Below are 11683 nucleotides of genomic sequence, written 5' to 3' on the forward strand. Positions count from 1 at the left end.
ACTCTTTCGTAATCTGAGTTCTATACCATCCCCATTCCATATTAATCTCCAGGGGGGAAACAAAACTATGTTATCCTTTTCTAAGAAATTCCAGACTTTCTGGACTTAGAAAGTGGGCTATCACTAATTAGTTGTTAGATTGAGTTTTATCAATGGCAATGAACTATTAGTGGTCAAAAAAATAATAATAAAAGGCTGTTAAGCTTAATCTTTGCCCCTAATCCGGCCAAGTGGGTCTGGCTGTAGAGTGGGAGTTTTGTTGGGTTTTTTTCCAGCTGCTCCTCCTTGCTCCGTGCACATGGGTTTGACATTTATTTTTCCTCTCAGTGGGAACACTCGGAGCCGTGGGTGGCCTCTCTTGAAACCTCCTGTTTAAAATGAAGTTCAGGAGGAAGCATGGTGCTTTCTCAACGAAAAAGAGAACATCTGTTCTCTTCCGCAGAGAATAAAAATATAGTGAGATTGGACCCAGGGAGGGTTCATTTGTCCCCTCTCCCTCTCCCACTCACCAAGCCAATTTTTTTCCCCACCTAATGGTCCCAAAGCAGCCAGGGAGGCAGATTCTCTGTCTTAAATCATATGCTCTTCCTGCCAGATGGAGACACTTCGACATGGCATCATCAATTATTGGTCAGTGAAATTGTGTTTCTTTACTGTTTGGGATTTCCAAAGGAAATAAGGAAAAGTTTTGTTTAGTTATCTGTCTTTCCATCTATCTTCCCTTCTCTAAGAAAGAAAGGTCTCTCATCTATCCAAATTAATTCTTCTTGCTGTGCTGGGTGGCGTTTCTCTTCTCAGACTTCTCTCTGGTATTTCTCCTCAATCTTGAAATACCAGGGCCCACCCCGTCACCACACCATTGCCTTCTTCTAAACATAAAAACAATCTAAATATCTTACTAAAATCTGAAAAAAAATGAGAGAAATTATGTTCACAACTACTCCCAGCTTCCACCATATTTCTGTCTCCTCCTCCACAGCAAAACTTTTTGCATGATAATTATTCACTCTCTGCATTAACTCATCTATCAGTCCACTCGCTTCACACCCAGCCGTGAAGACTGACTCTGGAAACTTCACGAAATGGCCCTCATCAAGGTCTGGACTCCACCCTGTGCCAAAAAATCTGATGGGCATTTTTCAGTTCAGGACTTATCTACATGATTTGTCACTCTCAACTCCTCCCTTCTTGAAACTCCATCTCCTTGAATTCTATGACACTCTCACTTATGATCTTTTTCAAAACCTCTCTGGTCATTCTTAGTCTTTTCCATGAACAACTCTTCCCCACTCATCTTCCCCACTCACGTTAAATGATAACAACTCTCCAATGTTCTCCTGAGTGAAGGTGAGTTTCCTGTACCACAGAGTTTTGTGCCCACAACCTTCTTCACATTTGACAGACACCACAAACCAAAAGTTCAAAGCACATCTCAAAATCTTTCACGCTGCAAACAGGCACTGCTTCTCCAAATTCCCTTTCTCAATAAATTATACTATCTTATTTTCAGTTGCACAAAATAGAAACCCAAGAGTCACCCGAAATGTTCCTTTTCACTCATCCCCTTATTCAAATTACCCTTAGGTTGATTATGTCTATTAAATGCTCTAAAATCCATCCATTGTGATATGTCTCAAGCGTTTCTCCTTCAGTTCAGGTTCAAGCTTCTCTTGAATAGTTCAACCTAATGCAATTATTTTCCTGGCTTCACTTTTATGCCCCTCTACTCTAGCTTCCATGCTGTAGCTAAGGTGGGGTTTCCAAAATTCACATACACCCTCGGCACAAACTCAAAACTCCTTGGAATAAAGTCCATGAGAGTCATCAATCTTTTGCTTCAGCTCATGGCAGCCCCACACACTATGTACCCTGATAATCTCATGTGTCAAACTACTTGCAGATAGCACACAAGCGTGTTCCCCCATCATCTTGCCTTTGCACCTTGTAATTTACTGTCAAGAATACCCTTTCTTTGCCTTACTCCCCTCTTCATCTTGTTTAGAGCTTAATTATTCCTTAAATTAAAGATTTACAGCCTGCTAGAAGCTTTCCCTGACCATCGCAGATTGGGTTAGTTTCCTTTCTTTGAGCTCCTAGAACTCATTGTACCTGTTTTCTTACAGCACATACACATTCCACAGTAATTTCGATCTACTTTCCTAGCCAACCTACTATACTGCTCATTCTTTTAGCTCTGTGTCTATCAAATACTTTATCTGTAATACCAAATTTAGACAGTGAGTCATAGTAGTGTCCAAATGTTGATGGAGGAAATAAACTGTTAAGTGAATTATGTTATGACTGGTTTGTCTAGTCATATAGGAATAATGTCTGGGAGGAATTTACAACTCAAGGTAAAGAGCACTTTCATCATTCACTCTGGTACCTTCTGTGAACTCTTCCCAGGAGTAATCAGATGTTTACGGACTTCAAGAAAGAGATATCTTTCTGTTTCACACACATGCTCGGAGAATTTCTAAAGAATAGTTAAGTATTTGCAAACCCCCTACAAAATACAAAATAATTTTACCACCTAGGAAAATAAATTAACCCTAATTTTTCTTTCCCGCAAGTGAATATCCTTGCTATAAAAGAACAGTTTAGTTCAGCCACTGAGAAAGTGGCAACAGAATTTAGTATGTTGTTAATTCTGTTGCTCTTAGGCAACACTATACATTTAAATGAATGAAGCACTATGTACATTTAAATGTCAGAATGTGGATAACTCTCACATAGGTTGAGCTGCGTTTATCTTTGCTTTTGTTTTGAAAATAAATACAATTATATAATATGTAGTCTTTAGCGGCTGGTTCATTTCACTTTGCATACTGTTTTTCAAGGTTTATGTTTGTGAGAGTTCATCATTCTTCTATATTGCTAAGTGATATCTACGACATGAATGTGTTACTTTTTGTTTGTCCATTCATCAATTGATGAACATATGAGTTGTTGCTACATTTTGGCTATTATGAAGACAGCTGCTACAAAAATTTGTGTACAAGTTTTTATGCGGGCATAAGTTCTCATTTCTCTTGGGTATATACCTAAGAATGCAATTGCTAGGTCATGTGGTAATTCTATGTTTAAACTTTTGAGGAGCTGCCAAACAATTTTATCAAGTGGAGTCATCATTTTACATTGTCTCCAGCAGTGTATAAGCATTCTGGTTTCTCTTCATCCTTACTAACACTTGTTATTTTCTGTCGTTTTCATTATAGCCATCCTGATGTGTGTGAAATGGTATATAGTTGTGGTTCTGATTCACATTTCACTGATGGCTAATGATGTTGAGAATCTTTTCATGTGATTATTGTCCATTTTTATTTCTTCTTTGGAGAATTGTCTATTCACTCATAATAATGTTGAGTATCTCTTCATGTGCTTTATTGGACTTTTGCATATTTTTTTGAAGAAATGTCTATTCAGATACTTTGCCCATTTAAAAATTTTGTGTTTTTTTATTATTGAAATGTAAGAATGCCTTATATAGTCTAGATGTAATTACCTTATCAGAGATATGGTTTGCAAATATTTTGTCTCATTTTGTGGGTTGTCTTTTAACTTCTTGGTGGCATTCTTTGAAACATACAAGTTCCTTTTTTTTTTTAATATAACAACTGCTCTTTTTACTTTTTTTCCCTGGAGAAGACGTGCTGTGAGCTAACATCTGTTACCAATCTTCCTCTCTCTCTCTTTTTTTTTTTCCTCCCCAAAGCCCTAGTACATAGTTGTATATTCTAGTTGTAAGTCCTTCTAGTTCTTCTGTGAGCTGCCACCACAGCATGGCTACTGACAGACAAGTGGTGTGGGTCCGTGCCTGGGAAGCAAACCTGGGCCACCAAAGTGGAGTGCACCAAACTTCAACCACTAGGCCACCAGGGCAGACTCACTAGTTCCTTTTTTGATGAAGTGCAATTTATCCTTTGTTTTTTAATCACTTGTGGTTTTGTTGTCATATCTAAGAGAGCTTCATTTAACCTGAGGTTAAATTTTTCAGACATCAAGAAAAACTGTTGTAAGATTGGAAGCCAAGTTCTGGTATCCCTTCCTCACTGGCCACAGACGGTGCCTAGTACTGAAACTTGCATGTGAGTTTGCAAGATTGTGCAGTTGTTCAGTCTTTGGGACTTGGTGTCAGAGAGACCTACGTTGAAGTGTCAGCTCTATTGTTTATAGAAGAACAAGTAACTTCTATGTACTATGAGATTCTTATCTATATGTTAAGGATAAAATATCCTTCCTACAGTGTTGACGGGAGTATTCGTTAGCAACAATGTAGTATCTGGCACTCATAAATGGTTATTATTACTGTTTTCATTGTTAATATTAACGTTCATATGATTTTTGATGTTTGACTCTCAAGATCATGTAAGAAAAAGCGGAAATAGCTAGAATTTATCATTGGACCTGAGGTAGAGGAAATCATGAATTCATTGATAACTGTATTTAATATATTTATTGTTAATCATCTTTGATCAGGCATATGTAGCACCATCTGATTAAAACTGACCGTTAGCAAGTGTATATTGAAATGAAGATACTAAATTATTTTCAGCTCGGAAAATATATGTTGGCTGAAATAGAACAGGCTGCCTATTAAGAAAGTATATATAGCATCTCAAGTTCATTCTAAATCCAGGAGAAGGATATGTCAATAAACGTACACCAAAGTCTACATTCACTAGATATGTTAATTGTGCAGTATACCATTAGTCTTTTTTGCATAGATTGTAACTGAACCCTGGGTAACCTTTTGTCGGGTGTTCATTGAACACCTGAAAATGAAATGCTCTCTGAGTTACCTTTTTGAATAAATAGACAAGGTAATTTAAAAGGAGTCAAGAAGCCAGGTATCTTTATTCACCAGCATAATGCAAAAAACTCTTGCTGTCAGATCCTTCTTTAATGTAACTTAGTCCTCAATACAGCCTTTCCATCTATGAACACACAAATGAAGGTGGGAAGCAAAAGGCTTAAAGAATAGTTATTCTTAGATAGAGGACAGAGTTTTTGGTAGAAAGAAAAGACGATGCACGTTATTTTAAGGATCTTAAAAATGAGTGATGAAAGAAACTCCAGGAGAAAAAAAATCTTGAAATTAAACTTTAAATCTACACAGATTTTATTTCCCATATAAAGATTTTCTAAATTGAGACATAATTGACATATAACATTGTGTAAGTTTAAGATGTACAACATGTTGATTTGATACATTTGTATATTGCAATATGATTACCACTGTAGCGTTAGTTAACACCTCTACCACATCACAGAATAATCGCTTCTTTTTCATGCTGAGAATATTTATGATCTAGTCTCTTAGCAACTTTAAAGTATATAATACAGTCTTGTTGACTATAATCACAATTCTATGCATTAATCTCTAGAACTTATTCATCTTCCAACTGCAAGTTTGTCCCCTTTGACCAACATCTCCACAATTGTCCCACCGCCTAGACCCTGATAACCACCATTCTACTCTGTTTCTATGAGTTCAGCTAATTTTTAGATTCCACATAAAAGTGATATCATATAATATTTGCCTTTCTCTGTCTTACTTATCTCACTTAGTATAATGCCCTCAAGGTCCATACACATTGTTGCAAATGGCAGGATTTCCTTCTTTCTCATGGCTGAATAATACAAAAACATATATTCCACGTCTTTTTTATCCATTCACCCATTGATGGATGAATAATAAGTTTTCTGGGCCCCCGAAATACCTAGTCATTAATAACTTAGAGGTCACTTCCTCTGAATATCTGTATTACAACCCATTCCATTTATAAATACCAATTGCAATTTACTTAGGAGCCCTTGAGTGAGTGTTGTATAGAAATGACTTAATCTCCCATCAATCTCATGAAGAGGCATACATATCCCTATTTTACATATGGTAGAATTGAATCTCGCCCAAGTTAGTAAGCATAGCAGCTTAAAGTTGCTTAACCTAAATCCATAGTTAGAACAAGCTGGGAAAACCAAACAAACATTGGTCTCATCAGCTGGGGGCAGGGCTTGAATACAACCTACAGAGGAGGATGTGTACAATTGAATTTAAAAAGCAGTTTATTTTTAGGTATCAATAAGAAACAAGGCAGGAAAACAATCACTTCTTAGGTAAACTCCATTTGAATATTTTAAAATTACTTATCTCCATTCTAAGCAAAACAAGGATGAATGAAGCATAGTCCCTGTTCTCAAAAAATGATCCTATACTGGACACAAAACCAGTGTACCAAGAACCATAAAAAAGGAAAAGATGGCAATGGAAATATTGAGGTTAAAAACTGAGGTAGACATCATCTATAGTTAGGAGAAGTAGTAAAAGTTTTATAGAGAATGTGACAATTGGAATAGGTAAAGAATGGACAAGATGCTGCAAAGAAACTGAGAAAAAAGACTTCCCAATTTCAGGAAATGATCTTACGTAAAAGGGTGATAGTGAATTAGACCCTGACAAGTAGGGGCCTGGCTCTGGTTTCCAGGCTTCAGGGCAGGGGCATATGTTGAAGTAAATTGCCTCAGATTTTCTAGTACACCCCACTGCCTGGGATGGCTGGGGCCAGAACTGCCCTATGGCTCAGGCATTTTGAGTTTGACCAGGACGCGCATGGGCTCTGGTCCCTGTTTCTTTCCTTTGGAAGAAACCTCCTGCTCCGTGTGTGGGATTGAACTCATGCCTGAGGAACTCGGGGACTCATGTCTACGGTATCATACTGACGTCTAATGGTTGGGCCCTGATTCCAGAACGGTGGTCTGGCAAGCAGGTAGTCCTGTTGGTGGCATGGTATTTTATTTGTGGGTCCACATGCAATTGACGCAAACTTATATGTTTGATTGATTTTGACTAATTTCCCAGAATAATTCAAGGAGGGAGGAGAGTCTTTTCTACAAATGGTGCTTGAACAATTGGATATTTACAAAAACGTAAAATGACCCTTGGTCCTTCTACCATACAAAAAACCAAATTAGGTTTCAGACTTAAAAGCTAAAACTATAATCCTTCTAAAAGAAAACTAGGAGCAGGTCTTCATATTCTTGAGGTAGGTAAATATTTATTAGACATAAACCAGAAAGCATTAACCATAAAAGAAAAATTTTGATAAATTGGACTTTATCAAAATTAAAAGCTTCTGCTTATCAAAAGACAGTTAGGAAAATGAATAAGCCAGCCTCAGACTGGGAGAAAATATTAGCAATACAAATATCTGATAAAGAACTAGTGTCATCATATCCAGAATGCATATAGAATTCCAACAACATCATGATAAAAAGACAAAAACCTGTTTTTAAAAAATGCACAAAAGACTGAACAGACGCTTCAAAAAGGAAGATATAAAAATTTCCGTAAGCACACGTGAAAGTGTTTGCTATGGACCGTACTTGTTATGGACTGTTTGCCTCCCCCTAATATGTTGAGATCTTAACCTCCAATGTGATGGTATTTGAAGGTAGGGCCCTTGGGAAGTAATTAAGCCTAGATGAAGCTGCAAGGGTGGGGCCCCCATGATGGAATTAGTGCCCTTATAGGAAGAGTAAGAAACTAGAGCTTTCTCTCTCTCTCTCTCTCTCTGTGCCACGTAAAGACACAGCGATAAAGAATCAGCTACTTCCTTGATCTTGGACTTCCCAGCCTCCAGAACGGTGAGAAATAAATGTTTCTTGCTTATAAGCCACCCAGTCCATGGTATTTTTGTTACAGCAGCCTGAACTAGGACAGTGCTTAACATTATTAGTCAGCAGGGAAATGCAAATCGAAACCACTACAAGATATCATGACATGCCCACTTGAATGCCTAAAATAAGTCATACAGCACCAAATATTAGTGAGAATATGGAGCAGCCAGAATTCTCAAACATTGCAGTGAGGAGATAAAATGTGACAAGAACTGTGGAAATCACTGTGGCAGTTTCTCCTGAAGTTATATATACACCTACCTATTCTATGACCCAGGAATTCCCCCTCTAGGTTTTTACCTACAAAAACACAAGAATGTCCATAGTAATTTTTTTAATAATAGACAAAAACTGAAGACAGTCCAAATGTGCATCAAGAGAAAGGCTAAACATATTGCAGGCCAGTCTCCCAGTTAAATAGGACTCAGCAATGAAAAGGAATGGATGCCTGATACATTCAACCATCAGACGAAATCTCACAGACGTTATCTGAGTTAAAGAAGCTATAGACAAATGAGTATACATTGTATGACTTCGTCTATGTGAAACTGTAGAACAGGCAAAATTAATCTACAGTTAAAGGAATCAGAATGGTCATTTCTCTACGAGGGTGACAAGTGGGGCTGGAGGGTGGGGACTGACTTGAAAGGGGAATGGGGTTTCTTTTTGTGGTGATGGTAATGGTTATGTTCTATTTTCTTGATAGGAATATGGGTCACATGGGTGTATTCTTTTGTCAAAACTCGTTGAACTTAAGATCTGTGTATTTCAGTGTATGTAAATTACATCTCAATACAAATTTTTTTTAAAAAATCCCCAGAAATTAGAGGGAGAGATTTTTATAAAGAATTTTTAAGCAGTTCCATATATTTCCATCTATAAATCATTCACAAACTTCTACTCTTTATTGCTCATAATAGTTTACTTTCAACACATCCTACGAGTGATTAAAACACATCAGAGACACGGCAATTGAGAGGCAGTAAATCTTGATGGTTCAAGCTTTACAATCCCTCACTGTCTCCTGTCTTTTGATTTCTCCTCCCTTCTAGCTTGACCAAAGGTCTGAAAAATTCCATTAACTGCCTTAACTCATCACTTGGAATATACAGATAAAATAATTGTCCGTATAAATAAAAGGCAATCTCAACTATGCCCAGGGTTTTCCTACATTGTGGCAGGGGTTAAATTCTACACTGGCCTCCAATGTTCCAACCACTCATCCTAGGCCAAAAATTACTTCAGACTTTAACACTGTCTCCTCAGGATGTGAAAAATTTCCACATTTATGAAGTAATTTTCGTGGAGATTTTCTGTGCAGATTTGGTGAATAGAGACAGTGCTCTGAATAATGGATACCCAGATAGTTATAGCAATAAGACCATTTTAAATGAATAGCCACATTTCATTAAACGCTTCCAGTGTACTTTGTTCTGAATAAAGACATCACCTTAATTTAATCCTTCCAGTGGTCGTTACAAGGTATTATTTTCAGTACTCTACAGAAAACACACACACACACACACACACACACACACATACACAAATCAAACAACAAAACTCTGAGTTTATATAAAGTGCTCTAAGTTAGACAAGTACTAAAAAGAAGTTTTAAATTTAAAATCAACTGTCCTCAAATATAAAACCAATTACCATTCTTATAGTCACTATGTTAAATTGAATAAATTGAAATAATGAAAAGATATTCATTCATTCATTCATTCATTCAACAAATACTTGTTGTCATAAGAGTACTGTGTTAGGAGTAAACTAATAAGATACGACCCTTGACTATAAGCAGCATACAATCAAATAGGGGAGTTGGATGAAAGAATAATTAATGTATTATATTAGAGGTCTATATTAGGTGAAGGGAAAACCTGAGGAGCTCTGAAATCTTCAATATAATCACTTTCTTAAGGCAAGCTGAAAGGTTGTCAAATTTCCAAAGCAGGTCGATCTTGCCAGAGTTATCTGTAGCTTGTGGGAGCAGATTATATTTGCAGAGCAACTGACTGTGCCTCCAGAACCAGTTGCCCTGACCTCAAACCAGAGTGCTGGGTGCAGCCATGGCCTATTTGCAGTGAAAGATTAACCAATATCCAGGAGAAGAACATGCATTTTCTCGAGGAAGATACTTCTCGTTCTCATTTTTCCAGAGTAAGTTTCCATGAGGTGGGTGTGTTTGGGTTTAGCAGGGAAGAACTCCACTGCAGTGTGTTGTTTTAGTGGTTGGAGTATGACATAAAGTGAAAACCATAAGTTCAAAGTGTCTGGCTGTTTACGGGAATCCCACCTCCAGAGAACTGGCACTCGAGTGTGAGATTACTCATCTGTATTAATTCTTTGGATAAACACTTTCTTGTGAAGTATAACATGGGCTATACATTTCCTTACAAAATTGTTCTCAAATTTCAACAGAATATCTGAACTAGGGTTTATTTTTTAACATATATTCTGAAAGACACAAGTTGCTTCCATGCATTCTTTTCAGGTGCTGCCCCACGGACCAGAGACTTGATACCACATTCTCAATGAGGAGAGAACTGAACCAAGATTCCAGGTATTTTCCATGACATCACTTCATCTGTGTCTTTGCAATTTCAATCAGCTGAGTTATCTCTGGGTCAGTTTGTTACTTTGTGCATTAGTTCTAAATGCCAAGCCAGGCTTTCCTCTGATTACAGATTATTTGTGAAGTGTGTGTCTGCATCATTGCCTGGGCCAAGGGAATAAGTGTCCAGGGAAGATGTCATTGTAAGAGTAAATCTAGGGGGAAAAAAGTCATGATAATAGGGGGCCGGGCGCACAGCATTGTGGTTAACTCCAGTATGCTGCACTTTAGCAGCCCGGGTTTGCAGGTTCGGATCCCAGGTGTGGACCTACACCACTCGTCAAGCCAGGCTGTGGCAGCATCCCAGATACAAAATAGAGGAAGAGTGGCACAGGTGTTAGCTCAGGGTGAATCTTCCTCAGGGGAAAAAAAAAAAGTCATGCTAATAAAAACAAAACTATAATATATTCAACAGACAATGAGAGAAAGATTTGGAGGACTGCTGGGTCTAACCATGTGCTTCATTCTGTACGACGGATTTCAGAGCTAGCATTTACTTAATTGTTCATTTGCCACATTTCTGTCAGGGTTTAAGGCACATTTGTTGTCTTTTAGTAGATCCGCCCATCTATTTCTTTACTAACAGATACAGCTCAAAGGCACTGCGTTAGGTACTTTCGGCAGTGTGAAAATTGTAAAAATTTAAAAAATAAATTGTCCCTAGCGTAGAAATTTCTGATAAGATCATAAACAAAAACTTCCTTCAAAATAAATAAATACTTACCTACCCTCCTGTCTTCGTTCATTCAGGCTGCTGTAACAAGAATATCGTAAACAGGGTGACTTATAGAAAACAGAAATGTATTTCTCACAGTTCTGAAGGCTAGTAGTCCAAGACCACGGCGCCAGCATAGTCAGGTTCTGGTGAGGTCCTCTTCCTGGGTCATTAGAGTGGTCTTTCATTGTGTCCTCACATGGCAGAAGTGGTGAGCAAACTCTCCGGGTTGTTTTTATAAGAACACTCATCCCAATCACAAAGGCTCAACCCCTGTGCCCTAATCAGCTACCAGAGGCCCCACCTCCTAAGACCCCCACCCTGGGAGTTAAATATATGAATTTGGGGACGGACATACATTTTCAGACCATAGGACCTCACATCTTCAGATTGAGCAAACCTGGATTGTAAAAGGCCAGTGAAGCCACAAAGATATATTTTTCATTCCCTTAGACATCTTAATGATCTCAGGAAAAATTCTAGATTTGTTAGCACAGTTGGTATAATAAATGAGTGAAATTGTTATTAAAGCAACAGCTCTCTTCTAAGAAGCGTGACTGTTGTTAAGCGCAGGACTTTTGCTTCTATAGGTATAAAGAAAGGAAAAATGCTTAGTTACAGCAACACTTGTCTTCTTGCCACGTCACTAAATGGAAAGCCTTGCTCTGTTGAGT

General features: G+C 37.8%; 1 long non-coding RNA gene across 1 annotated transcript in view; it reads left to right on the forward strand.

Annotated features, from left to right (window-relative positions):
• The window catches only part of LOC138916117 (uncharacterized), a 113703-nt gene that overhangs the window by 76890 nt on the left and 25130 nt on the right, over positions 1-11683 (forward strand). Inside the window, exon 2 of the long non-coding RNA XR_011422851.1 lies at positions 10175-10243. This is a non-coding gene — a long non-coding RNA (uncharacterized lncRNA). The remainder of the gene's footprint in view (positions 1-10174; positions 10244-11683) is intronic.

This window comes from Equus caballus, chromosome 11 (assembly GCF_041296265.1).
Source record: "Equus caballus isolate H_3958 breed thoroughbred chromosome 11, TB-T2T, whole genome shotgun sequence".
NCBI classification, from domain to species: Eukaryota; Metazoa; Chordata; class Mammalia; order Perissodactyla; family Equidae; genus Equus; species Equus caballus.